A 13795-nucleotide genomic window follows, 5' to 3' on the forward strand; every position below is an offset into this window, starting at 1 on the left:
AGTGTTTCGTGGCACGCGTGCGTATGAACATGACTGCACGTGCACATATGGTTTAAAATATTTGAAGAGCAGAAAAAATTGAAATCCATATCAAAATAGCAGGTAATCATACCGTTACACAAAATTACCCCTTAATCGCCCGAATAGGTGAATATGTCACATGATTATTTTGATACCAAAAAAGCATGTTTACAATGCAAACAGTGTGGTGAATTTCGGGAAAGTCATCTGCCTTAGACTTTTTACATTTTGACGTTCAACCAAACACAGGTGAGTGATTTTCCTCCACATTGTTAAATAGATTTCGGGAGCTAAGAGCAGTTCCAACTACTTGTTGTGACGGTGTGAAATACCACACACCGAATTCACGACAACTTGCTACCCTACCTGGAATCGGGCCGTTTGTCCTCAAATCCATATCATCGACCAAAATGTGACTCCCAAAGGACATGATTGAACTCCAAATGAGTACCATAGAAGGAGATCATCATATTTATAAATAACCGCCCCGAAATGGCATGCACATCGGCCTGTCAAACGCTCACTGAATGAAAAGTCGACCGGGTGTGAAGTTAAGCTGTGACGTCGCTATAAACAAGGGACATCTCGGAATGTTCCTTCAGTTGTTCCTACCAGATGCTAATAGCTGGACACTGAATCAACATTTAAACTCTTCAATTCAATAATATATAAAGGTATTTCATTCCTAATATGCCCTATTCGTCATTATAAATATTTTAGAATAATAAAACTAAGGAGTGTATACAGATATGTTTAATTCGTGATAATCGCGACTGTATAGCTGCACAAAATGTAGAGCTTCTTTAAGCTTCTTGTTGTAATAACATTTTAGTAAACATGTTAACAAGTGTGTCTTCAAAGCCAATAGACATTCACATTTATAAGGAAAGACATGTGTATCCAATTGTTTAAAAGTCGCCGACGATCGACCTAGTCCAGTTCTGCTAAACCAATTAAACCGTTATCATCTCTTGCCACGTGAAGTCTTTTTCATTTCTAGTATTAATCATCAAATGACAACATAATAAAGTAAAGTTGCAGAATCAAAAATGAAAACTGAAAATGCAGAAATTGAATATTTACATTTAGCAAATTTTAATGTAATATGTAGATCTCCATTTCGTCGACTAGATGCACATACATAATGTAGCATGTGCAAAGCATTACACAAAACCTTATATTATGGTTCAATTATTTAGAGTTATCGAATATTGGTATTAACAAGAAAGTATTTATTATTTGTAATTTTTTTCAGAGAAAAACAACGGGTCCCTTTTTAGCCAAAACTTTCACTGACGCAAAGTACTATCGAATTAATACAAATGACGTCATCACCATATTAGCATTGCAATTGCAATACGCAAGTTGTCCGATTATAAGATATAGGCCAATTTGGCTTTTCATGATAATCCCTGGATTGCAAGTTCTAACGCGAGTTTGTAAACCGTCTCCTGACATATACATGTATCTTGTTTTCTGTTACATGGACTCGAGACCGGATTTCTTACACACACAATATGAAAATTTTCTATGATATTGGTGTTGTTATTTATATAACCTGATCGACTCATACTAAATTTGATTAAAAACTTAATGATTGTGAATTTTCCTATTTGACTGTGTAAAATAAACTACATGTATTTCATGTAACTATACGCTTCTTGTAGCCTACTCAGAATCTCAAAACACAGATGCCTGACATTTATTCTTTATAACTTATAAAATATATACGTGGGAAATATCGATTATGACGTCATAATGCCTGATGACGCTGTACGCAGGTTTTATCTGTGTGCTAGGTTTGGTCTCGATAGTAAGAAATGGGCCAGGAATAGGCGTTACGTCATATAAATCGTTAAAATTGAAAAAGAAAAGAAACGTTATCTCAGACCGTTTGTTTCTGTATTGAAATATAATAAATTTGTATGAAATCGTTATACATCCGGTGGATCCAAAATGGCGGCTTTCATAAACGGAATTTGTGCACGCGCGATTTCCCAAATTATGCAAGTGAATTGACTTGCTAGGTCTATGCGATTTAGTGGTAGATTTTGACTGGATTTGTTTTTTTCGTGTAAGTGTTATCTATGAAGCTCACTCAAGAGCGTTCGTTATCACATGGGTTTCCTCACAGAAGGTTATTGGGTAAGCTAGGCCTTGATAAAAGGAAAGGATCTGTACCAGTCTTCGATAACCCGGAAGAGCAGGCGAATGGGCCTTAAACCCTCAGAATTCCTAGATTTCACGCAAGGCATTATCACCAAAGATAAGAGACCAAGTCCATTTAAAGAAGGTAGGCCTGGATTCAACTGGTACTATGCATTCACGGCAAGGAGAGCAGGTATAATTCAACCTAGGAAAGAAAAACCGCTGGAAATGTGCTGTGCAAAACTGGATAAAAACCAAACAGACAAGTGGTATTCTGACTTCAGAAATTTTCTGTTTAAAAAGGACCTCATTAACCTCTCTTAACGGATTTGGAATGCTGATGAAACTGGATTAAGTATGGGGAGCACTTCAAGCAACGTGATTGGTCCAATAAAAAGCAACAACATAAACTGTTCCTCATATACTAGGAGGCCATAGCCTTTACAGTGATGTATTGCGGGAGTGCCGCCGGGGACACGATGCCACCATCCCATATTTTCCCGTAACCAAAGCAAAAGGGATACAATCCATTGACAGGAGGTTCGGAGGGTAGCGAAATGACATACACAAAGAAAGGGTGGATGGATACCAATACCTTTAAAATGTTCTTGTGTCATTTTGACAAGCACAGTGGACAAGAGAGACCGGTCTCATCGACAACGTCAGTAGTCACGTCGACATGACTGTGTTCAAGGATGCAAAGTCGAAGGGAATTGAACTGTTTCGGCTGTACCCCAATGCCACTTACTTAATGCAGCTTTTATTTTATACAAGGGTGTGTTCGGCCCTTTCAAGACAAGATGGCACCAGGTTGCAAGGAAGCATACAAGAGAGAACAGAACCCTGGAAGCCCTATTAGCAAAGAAACCTTTGCAAAAAAGCTGGGAAGCATTCCTCCTCTTTTACAAACCCTAGACTTTAATCACAAGCTTCAAATAAGTCATATGACTCATAGTGATTTCAATTTATAACTCTTCAAACAAATACAATATTCAACAAGAAAATTCGGCGAATTAACGTCCCCCACCGAATAAAAAATGCACAGATGATAAATTCATGCAGAAACTAATTATATATATGAATGTTTGACATACCCACCGTATTCAATAAGTATTAGTGTCAGTGCTACTATTGCAAGTAAATCTGGTGGATGTTTACTGGTAAGTGGTACCGTTTTACTATTAAATTACATCTTGTGACACTATGTATTATACAGCGTTTCATTATTTGATTGCATTTGCTGGTATAAATGTGAATATCATTAACTTTAGTAAGCGATATCAGGATTCAGAAGTTCAAAAGAATAAGTGATATCACGGATTAAAAGATGCAATGTCACTAATTTGAAACAATGGTGTCTGGTGTCACCCATTCGTAGGTGCATAATCAACAGTCCTTATTTGAATTGGTGATAAAACTTATTTAAATGGGTTATTTCATCGATTCAAATTTAGAATTGGTCATATTATCTCTGAATGAGTGATACCAGAATCTGGTAAATTCCAGAATCTGGTAAATTGTATTCAGAAGTAAATATAACACTTTAAATGGGCATACCAATGTATCAGAATCATACAGTATGGAAACTGAAAGTCAAGTAAAGTAAGCAAAAATCTAAAGTAACTCGCAGTCAACACACAGGGAAAAGACACATCTCGCAACAAATAGAACAAAGAATCTGGTTGGTTCCATTATGTGCACGGGGACCAACACAGTAGTTCTGAAGTCCGTCTTTAATAGCTGATAGTATAACCGTCCAACGTTTTGAAAGTGACTTGGTAGAGAAGTAGCAGATCTTATGATGTATTCTTCCTCCACCTTGTTTGACAGGCAAGTATGCTTCTTTTTGAATGCAAGTGAACCCATGCCCCAAGCAAGAAGTTTCAGTAACTAGTAGTGTAGGAGATAGAGCCCGGACAAGCTTTTTCTTTGATGCAAGTCAAAGGTCAAACATAGAGTGACATACTTTGATATACGACACATTGCCTCACCAAATGAACCCATACCCAAAGGTTGAAGTTCCAGTGACTAATAGTGTAATAGATAGAGCCCGGACAAACCTTTTCTTTGATGTAGGTCAAAGGTCAAAATGTAGGTCAGAGTGACCTACTTTTGATACATGACACACCGCCTCACCAAGGTGAATCCATACCCCAAGTATGAAGTTCCAGTGACAAGTAGTGTATGAGACAGAGCCCAGACAAGATAACGGAAGGAGGACGGACACCACGCAAAACTATAGTCCCCGACCGGGAATGACTATGTCATGAATGAACTTATGAAATTCAGTTGGAACAAAATTATTTTCATATCATTACGTATGATATTTAATGCTATATTTGATCTATTATGGCGGGTATTTACCCTGTAGATAGTAATGTCATCACGAGAGAGATAGCCGAGCCTGGTCACACGTTTGTCGCTGAGGAATCGTCGGAGAAAGGATCAGATGATGAGGTAACAAAGACTAGATCAACGGACGAGAATCTGCTGAATTCTAGTGTCATGAATGTTGTATTGCGTAGTGTATTAACCTTCAGCCTTTTGTCGAATCATGCATGATACATGCCATACCAAACCAAACCAATCCCTCCTCCCATCTGCCGACACTTTCGGAGCTGAACAACTTGATACAATAACCGACGAGGAACGTCATCTTAGACTGAAGGATGGTGCTCGTCTTCATGTTGGCCATGTCCCCATGGGACAAGCACCATCCTTCAGGACATTACTGGACTGAGGAGCGATTGGTTTGGTTTGGTATGGTTTAGTATACAGTAAAAGTATGGGGTTGAGGGATATAGCCTTCAGGACATTACTGGACTGAGGAGCGATTGGTTTGGTTTGGTATGGTTTAGTATACAGTAAAAGTATGGGGTTGAGGGATATAGCCTTCAGGACATTACTGGACTGAGGAGCGATTGGTTTGGTTTGGTATGGTTTAGTATACAGTAAAAGTATGGGGTTGAGGGATATAGCCTTCAGGACATTACTGGACTGAGGAGCGATTGGTTTGGTTTGGTATGGTTTAGTATACAGTAAAAGTATGGGGTTGAGGGATATAGCAAGTTTCTGGTGTGCCGAGACCAGGTCTATTTCCCGAGGCGAAGCCGAGGGAATAGGCATGATCAAGGGACACCAGAAACTTGCTATATGCCTCAACCCCATACTTTAACCGTTTTATTATACCGATACTCACTGGAGAGATAGTTTTAACTAGAAAATATTTGTAAACCATAAGCTGTATGGCTTCACGTCCCAACTACCCTTTTGATGGCAATTGAGCCAAATGCTTCCGAATTCGGTAGCAAGCTCCGCCCACCTCGCGCGTCACTGCCGAGTTCGGTAACAAGCTCCGCCCACCTTTCGCCTGATTGGCCCGGCGGAAACACCCGAGTGTGGGTGTGTTTTAGTTCCCAGACTAACACACAGGACTCAAACACAGTCAGGCAAAAGTGGGGATATATTCGATGTCGATTTAACCAATTACTTTATATAGAGTAAATAAAGTAGAGGTGTAATAATATTGTTTAACGTCCTATCAACACCTTTGGTCATTTAAGGACGGCCTCCCTCGTGTGCAAGATGCATGCGTGTCCTGGGAGGCTGTGATATGTTTGTGTTTGTCTCCTTGTGATAGCGCGGAACTGATGCCGACCTGAAAGTGCTACCTCACTGAAACATACTGCCGAAGACACCCAGCAGGACACCCAACCCGGTCACATTATACTGACAACGGGCGAACCAGTCGTCCCACTCCTGAATTGCTGGGCGTTAAGCAGGTGTAGAAACTACCATTTTTACAGACTCTGGTATATCTCAGCCAGGGGACAGAACCCAAAGCCTTCCTCACAGGGGCGAACGCTCAACGAAAGGCCAAAACTGAGGCATTGTCAAGGGAGACATTAGGAAGTAGAAAGTTGTTTAGAAAGAAGAGAAAAGATAAGATCCCAAATTTAGTCGCCTCTTACGATCATGCAATGGGGGCAGAAGGTAAAATTCTTACGCCCTACCTGCAGGGACTACTGGGGAGCGACGATTGTAGCAGAGCCATTAGATTACCTATGTTCATAGTGTTACCTATGTTCATAGTGTTCACGGTATTGCCATTTAGGGGAATGACAATAACTAGTTCACCCGTTGTCAGTATAATGTGCTGGGTGCCTTCGGCATGGTATTTCAGTAAGATAGCACTATAATGTCGGCTTCAGATCGGCGCTATCACAAGGAGGTAAGAACACCAACATACCCCGTCTCCTGCATACACACACGCAGGCACTACACACATGGAGACACGTCCTTAAATGACCTTAGCTGTTAATAGGACGTTAAACAGAATCAAACTAAACCTTGCCCCATGGCCAGCTCCAAATGAAAAGGGAGGTGGTGTGGTCATCCCATGTCATTACAGAATTTTGGCAAAGAAGGACATAGATTATCGATGTAATTAAAAAGGCTCTGTTGGGTATGCCGGAGGGCCAGTTCATAATAATTACTACTGAAATATGAGTCGATACATACAATTAACATACCTTTAACTATTATAGTTTACTGTACTGTTTGAAGACAAACACGACATGTCAGGAACATTTCAATATTATAGTTTCAATTCGATCAGGTGATATACCATTATGATTTTTTTAAATCCTTTAAGAGATAATTAGACTGATTAAAAACTTAATTGTTGCTCTTTTAATGCTTTATCACACATTATAATTATTCTTGAAGTCATTACCTTGATAAATATTGTTGAAAAATGTTTTGATCAATTAACTTTTCAATTAAAACTGAAAGAAAACTACACTGGCTAACTCTTTGAGCCAATTTCATAAAACGCAATAACATAATCAATATTCATGAAAACAAAATTTAAGAAAATTACACTATTACTTACAGTATGGTTCTAAAACAATTACTATAATTGAATTTTGGTTTTCGATATTTCTCTGTAATTTGATAAAATTACTAACAGACCATGCCAACACTAAAATTTAAGTTTAAGTGAGCTTAAAGTATTGTCGAAAATAAATTCAGGAAATTCTTATTTCAATGTACATCAATTGGTTTTGTTTATTGGAACTCTATGGACAATTGAGCAGACCGTCGTAAAAGGGTTTTAATTTTACTTAGTTACATAAGATATCGTCTTTGAATTTGTCCATGTATCTATTGGGTCGCTTACCGGACAGAAAAATGTTTTGAGGCCACCCAGCAATCGAGCATCTGTGAATACTCCTGCTAAAATTAAACATTATTTTAAAAGGTGTGGTTATACGACCAAGCTGATGTCAACTTATTAAATGTTAATGAAATGTGCAATTTCTTTACCGAGAAATTTGTTGATGCCGTTGACAAACGTATACCATCAAAAGTAATATTAATACGCGATAGTGATAAACCGTGGATGAAAGGATTGTTAAGACGTAATATTAGGAAAAGTGATAGACTTAAAAAAAAATCATGTTTAACAATAACAGTGAGAGCAACCAAAAACAAGTACAAATACATGAGAAATAAAGTAAATAATACGATTAAAAGAGCTCAAGAAATATTTTATGATATCATAAATACAGTAATTGATAAAAGTAACAACTTCTCCGAAATATTCTTAAAGCTAAAAAAACCCACCGAAATATCCCCATTATTAGACGGTACTACAAATAAAATAATTCATGACAACGATAGAAAATGTGAACTCTTTAGTTCGGTGTGTTTGTTATCAGAAAATGATACAGATAAAAAAATGCCTTTTTTGAGAGGAGGACCGACTCCATCTTATCAGAAATGATTATAATAACCAGTGAAGTTGAAGAGATATTATAAAAATTCTAGATGTAAATAAGGCATCAGGTCCTGAAGGTATTAGCCATAAAATGCTCAAATTATTATCTAACGAGATTTCTGTACCGCTATCCATTATTTTTAATTATTCTATATCTTCTTGTACATATCCTGATAACTGGAAAATCGCTCATGTCATCATTTCTATAAAGCGAATGATGCAAGTATTACCTCCAATTACAGACCGATTTCATTGCTAAGCTGTTTTAGCGTTTGGTTTATAAACATGTATATAAGTTTTTGATTGAAAATGACCTTTTTTTTTTTTTACAAATATCAGGCAGGATTTTTACCTAACCATTCCACGACACATCAACTTATTGAGCTATATCATTCAATAGTTACCTCTTTAGACAATTACGAACATTCTCTATTAATATTTGGTGATTTTTTAAAGAGCTTTTGACCGCGTCTGGCACAGAGGTCTAATTCATAAATTGAATAATTATGGCATTTCTGGCACTCTTCTTCAGTGGATAACTAGTTATCTTTCAAACAGACAACAGGCGGTTTTTATCAATATATACATAAATGATACTTCCTGTGATCTTTCCTCTCTCTAGACTTTTTGCTGATGCTACTTCTCTTTCTAGTCATCTCAAATCGGCAACTTCCATTCATCCCTACATTCACGAAGGGCCCGGCCCGTGAGAGGTAACACGTATGTAAGAAAAATGAAGATTATTCACAATACCTATGGAACCGAAAACTTAACATGGTCGCCAGTCGCACGCGCTGTAGGCTCTGCCATCTTGATCTCGAAACAAGTTCTCGTTTGCCGAATCTCTTTTTTGTAAGGTTTAAAACTTATATCTAACTATAGAATACTTAAATATTTGATACTTTCCGGTTGAAGACGTAAATTCTCTTGACACACCTTTACCGGCTACATTGCTCTAGTTCTGAATGGTCGAAAAGTTATTGTGTCGGCAGTGTAGTCTCGTTCAATCAGACGCTTGCGCAGACAACAAGAGTCTGGTTGAACGAGACTATCTGCAGTGGTATCAATCTCGTCGCAGAGTTACGGTCCTTGCACTCCATACGACACCTCTGTGTAGATATTGCAGTGGTATATATTAAGAAAACGGAATATCAACAAAACAACGTGCTGGTTATCAACAAAAAGGGAGTTTATCACAGTGACGCAAAATGATACGATAACAAGACAAGTATTTTCATAAGAAGTTTTTAATTGATATTTTGCACGAAAAAATTGAATCCATCACAATTTCATTTTCGATTACTATCTCACAGTTATTCATAAAAGAAAATCTGCTGTTTTACACGATTTGAAAAAAAAATCTATACAGTTTTATGTGCTGAACCGATTCAATTTTTAATTGTGGAAACTATACATTTTCTCTATTGCTAAAACTATACATATAGTCAGTAAGTTGCTGAAACAGATATACTCATTCCGGTGGAACTGAGCTAGAGTATGTTAGATCTACAGTAAATGTGAAGTCTATGATTTCTGAATTTAGAGATAATTCAAATTAATTTTAGTCACTTGAAAATGTTTTTGTGAAATTCACATGTATTCCATCTGTTTCTCTTGAAACATTTCGTGATTTCAATACATTGAAACGAAAACTGCAGTATTCTATGTTTTCAGAAGAGGAAAGACAACTTCAGCAAAAACACTTAGAGGAAGATTTGAAAACTATTAACTCTGCATTACTTGCTTTTACCACACATATGAGATGGGATCGCGACCTTTTGTTATGTTCCACAAAGAAACGTGGCAGAAAAACAATACATCAAAAGAAATTATGAAGACATCATACAAAGATTTATATGATGGAGTGCATCCTAATGATGTGCTGTCAAATAAATGTGTTTGTCTGTCGCTAGTGACATAGAAGTAAAACAAGCAATTCAATTTGAAGAAGCAATAAATGATACCGACTCCAATTTCAATGAAAATGACTCTTTGGACTTCAAGCGAAATTAATTTGTAACTAACTAAGAAAACACATGTAGCAAATTCCATTCTGTATATATATAAAAGTGCGGTGGGTGACATGCCAGTCGCTAACTGTACGTTTTAACTCATCTGAACCAGGGACATTCCTGATCAAAGTTAGTCATCCATTTCTTTATTTTTGTGTTAGTAAATTTTTAACACGTTTGATTTCTCAAGAACCTAAGACAATTTTTAACCAATCTTGGTCAAAAAACATTCTTGTGTTATTTTGAATAAATTTAAGACAAAATTCCATATATATTATATATATATTTAATGATGAATTCAGCTAAATAGAAGCATATCCTATCATTTGTCAGTTTTTAAAATGTGGAGCATATATCAACTACATATACATGTTATAACAAGAACAACCTTGAAGTGGAAAGGTAGCATGGTAATTTCGTGTGCAATCAAGAAAGGAAACTTAACTGTAATGTACACTGTAAAGCTATACATGTAGGTAATTTAACACAACACTCAATGCTTGAAAGAGTACAGTACCGATATTCCGATACATTTACAGTACAACCTGGCTCCAACTCAATAACGGCCGTGCAGTAAAACATATCAACACCCCCATTCAAATTACTAACCAACATAAGTACTTGGGTGTTATTCTTACTAACGACTGTAAATGGAATGTTCATGTTGAATATATTGTCAGTAAAGTAACCAAATATATAGCAACCCTTCGTAAACTAAAACTTATTTTAAAAAGAAATACATTAGAAAAACTATATCTTACTTATGTTCGACCACTACTGGAATATGCATGTTAAGTATGGGACAACTGCGGTGAAACAAATGCCCTGTTACTAGAAAAAATCCATCTAGATGCTGCAAGAACAGTCACAGGGCTGCCCACATTCACTAAAAACGATTTCTTATATCAAGAAACCGGATGGTTACCCCTTTCGAAAAGAAGAGAGGCTCGGAAACTTTCCTTGTTTTGTTCTATAGTAAATAACATGGCACCTAAATTTCTTACTGACTTATTAACTTCTCCAATTGATAAGTTGGAAAAACTTACCGACTAATCCCTTTGTTAATATGTTGTCAATAAAATATGTTTGAACTAATCGAGCATCACCGTCATAGGCCCGCCAGAGGGCGCGACCAGTTATAGATAAACGTGATCCGTTATATACACAACAGCGGTAGGTTTTGTTTTGCTTATTTTGTTTTTATATGGTCAAGGTTCATCAATTAATTTAATATGACGCTCACCTGAATATCCCGAAGGGCCCGTGTTAGCGAAGCTCATATTATAGGTAACACGTATGTAAGAAAAAACAAATGGCCGCCATTCGCACGCGCTGTAGTCTCCGGCATCTTGATCTCGAAACAAGTTCTCGTTTGCCGAATCTCAAACAAACGTTACATTTTTGTAAGATTGAAAACTTATATCTAACTATAGGCTACTTAAATATTTGATACTTTCAGGTTCAAGATGTAAATTCTCTTGACATAACGTTACCGGCTACTTTGTACATTCTATGAATATACGATGTTTGTGGTGACCCTGTTCTCGGAAATCGTGATCCGCTCCTACCGTAAAAACTGTCCAGTAAAATAAGAAGATCCTTAGTTTTCCATCAATATTAATTATGATTCTGCAATATAATTGTAAACAAAGAGGCCCAAGAGGGCCTGATTTGCTTACCTGAATATTTAAAGGGGCATCACGGTGAAGTAACTTTATTTTTTGTCTTTTTTTCAAATACTACATAAACATATCAAGTGAGACTCCTTATGGAAAATAACGATCGGATTTGGCTGAAATAGATTCATATAAATGATTAAATCTCAGAAAATCATCGGTATTTCTACCATTCTGACCAACGTTTTGTTCAGGGATTTCCCTCTACTAGCGCATGCGCATAGCACATCATTTCTTTGTAAACAAAATGACTGGCCGTGTGAAGTAAGCGAAAGAAAAGTGTTGTACCGTGTCAGCTACGAAACGAAAAGTTGCCAAATGGTCAAAAGATAGCGCAAGGAGTACGTTACGGAATCATTATTGCAGGTGAACAGTATTCAAAGGAGAAAATAACTGCCGTAGCAGTTTGTATGGTGCATGTATTCTTCCGGATAGCCGGTTAAGGATGTACTCTTCTGAGGTTTCAATCACCTTCAAGTCTCGTTTTGATCTGGTGTAATGGGTTTTTGTAATATTTAACAACTTATGATCAAGTTTATTAGCAAACACGCATCTGAAAAATATGTTAAAAAAACTAGATGCCTGTTGTTTGTAGAACTTTTTTTACAAGAATTTAAAAAAATTACCAATTCGGCGGCCATTTTGAAAATGTGTGTTATTGTGTAAATCTTGTGCTTCAAAAAAGGCCAAAATTTCACCTTTTTGGCACTAGATTGATCACTTAAATTGTCATTGTGTCGCCATTTTTAATTGTAGCAGGTTCATTTTTGCTGTACAACTTTATAATGTTCAATATGATAAAAATAATATGCAAGAAACTGGAAAATTATATATAATTGATATTTTTTTTACGTATTTAGTGTAACTGAAGCACTTTTGATTTATGACCCCTAAAAAAGTAAAAAATAACACAAATGATAATGGGACAAAAAAAGAAGCACACTGCCCCCCCATTTTTGTAGATGTTTTAGAAAGAGAAACAAGTTTTCATTTAATTCATTAAATATTAAAAAAAGTTAAATACCAGAACTTTTTATATCAAGCGTTTAATCTTTAAAAAAATGGTAAAAAAATAGTATTTTTTCATTAAAAAATAGGGGGTAGGGGTAACTAAAATCGGGTTTTTGAGTAAAAACAATAAGATTAAGAAATTTTACTTCCATAATTTAAAAGAAAATAATAGTTTCAACAATTCTACAAACATTTAGACATATCTGATAACACACTTGAAATTGTATGAATTTGTTCTGCAAGTGGTCAAAACCCAAAAAATCACCTAAAATCACATGTTGTGATAAATTGGTATCTTTGACCGATCATAGCACAAAAACGAGCACACGGACATATGTTTTTTTTTTGCATTTTCTACTATGCCATTTACTCCTTTTTCCAAAAATCCATAAAAGAAAAAAAGTTTAACACAGGAAATTTTTGACTTCTCAGAGGTGTACATCCTTAGCTGAAATGGAATCGACAGAAATGCTAGCGCTGTTTATGCTATGAATAAATATCTAAAACTATTAAGCACGCAAGTATCTTTGTCTGAGTTTGAACACAGATGAATTTAGTTTAATATGTTAATGGGCATGTATCGGACAGAGTTTACTTTTATAATTATACAGTGGTTTATGCGAAAGGAAGGGATAAGTGACTGGTTAGTTTGATTTTGCCATGAGGCCCTCCAAGGGATAACTGTTGTGATGGCCCACGACGTATTTTCTGGGTCACTGAGATACGTGTTATCTAAGTCCGTGGATTTACATAATTTATAATATTACCGGGTTCAATAAAATGGTATGATTTAATTATATTGCTGAGTTAAACGATTATTTTTGTTTTTACATGCAAGATTTAAATTAGTACTAATATGAATACCCGGCCTCCTCTGCCCCGGCAATATATAAAAAAAAAATCAGAAAGGTGTAGGGAAGGTGTTTAGCCCCGTACCATCTGTACCGGCCACATTCCGGTACTAAATTCAATATATATTTAAATATATCTACTTTATGTTTATGCCTATTATCATTGTTGACATTTAATTGTAAATGTATGACGGGAGAAGGCTGTGATAAATTGTAAAAACTTGTGCCCCATCCCTTGTTTAATTTTATTGGCAACAAATTTATGTTTAAAGCTAAATAAATTTAAATTCTGAA

The 13795-nt window shown here is 36.3% G+C and overlaps 1 pseudogene; it reads left to right on the forward strand.

Moving 5' to 3' along the window:
• The first annotated feature begins 2232 nt into the window (after window positions 1–2232).
• On the forward strand, window positions 2233–4626 carry LOC110451903 (annotated as a pseudogene).
• The last annotated feature ends 9169 nt before the right edge of the window (window positions 4627–13795 follow it).

The sequence above is a fragment of the Mizuhopecten yessoensis genome, unplaced genomic scaffold, assembly GCF_002113885.1.
Source record: "Mizuhopecten yessoensis strain PY_sf001 unplaced genomic scaffold, ASM211388v2 scaffold6285, whole genome shotgun sequence".
Lineage (NCBI taxonomy): Eukaryota > Metazoa > Mollusca > Bivalvia > Pectinida > Pectinidae > Mizuhopecten > Mizuhopecten yessoensis.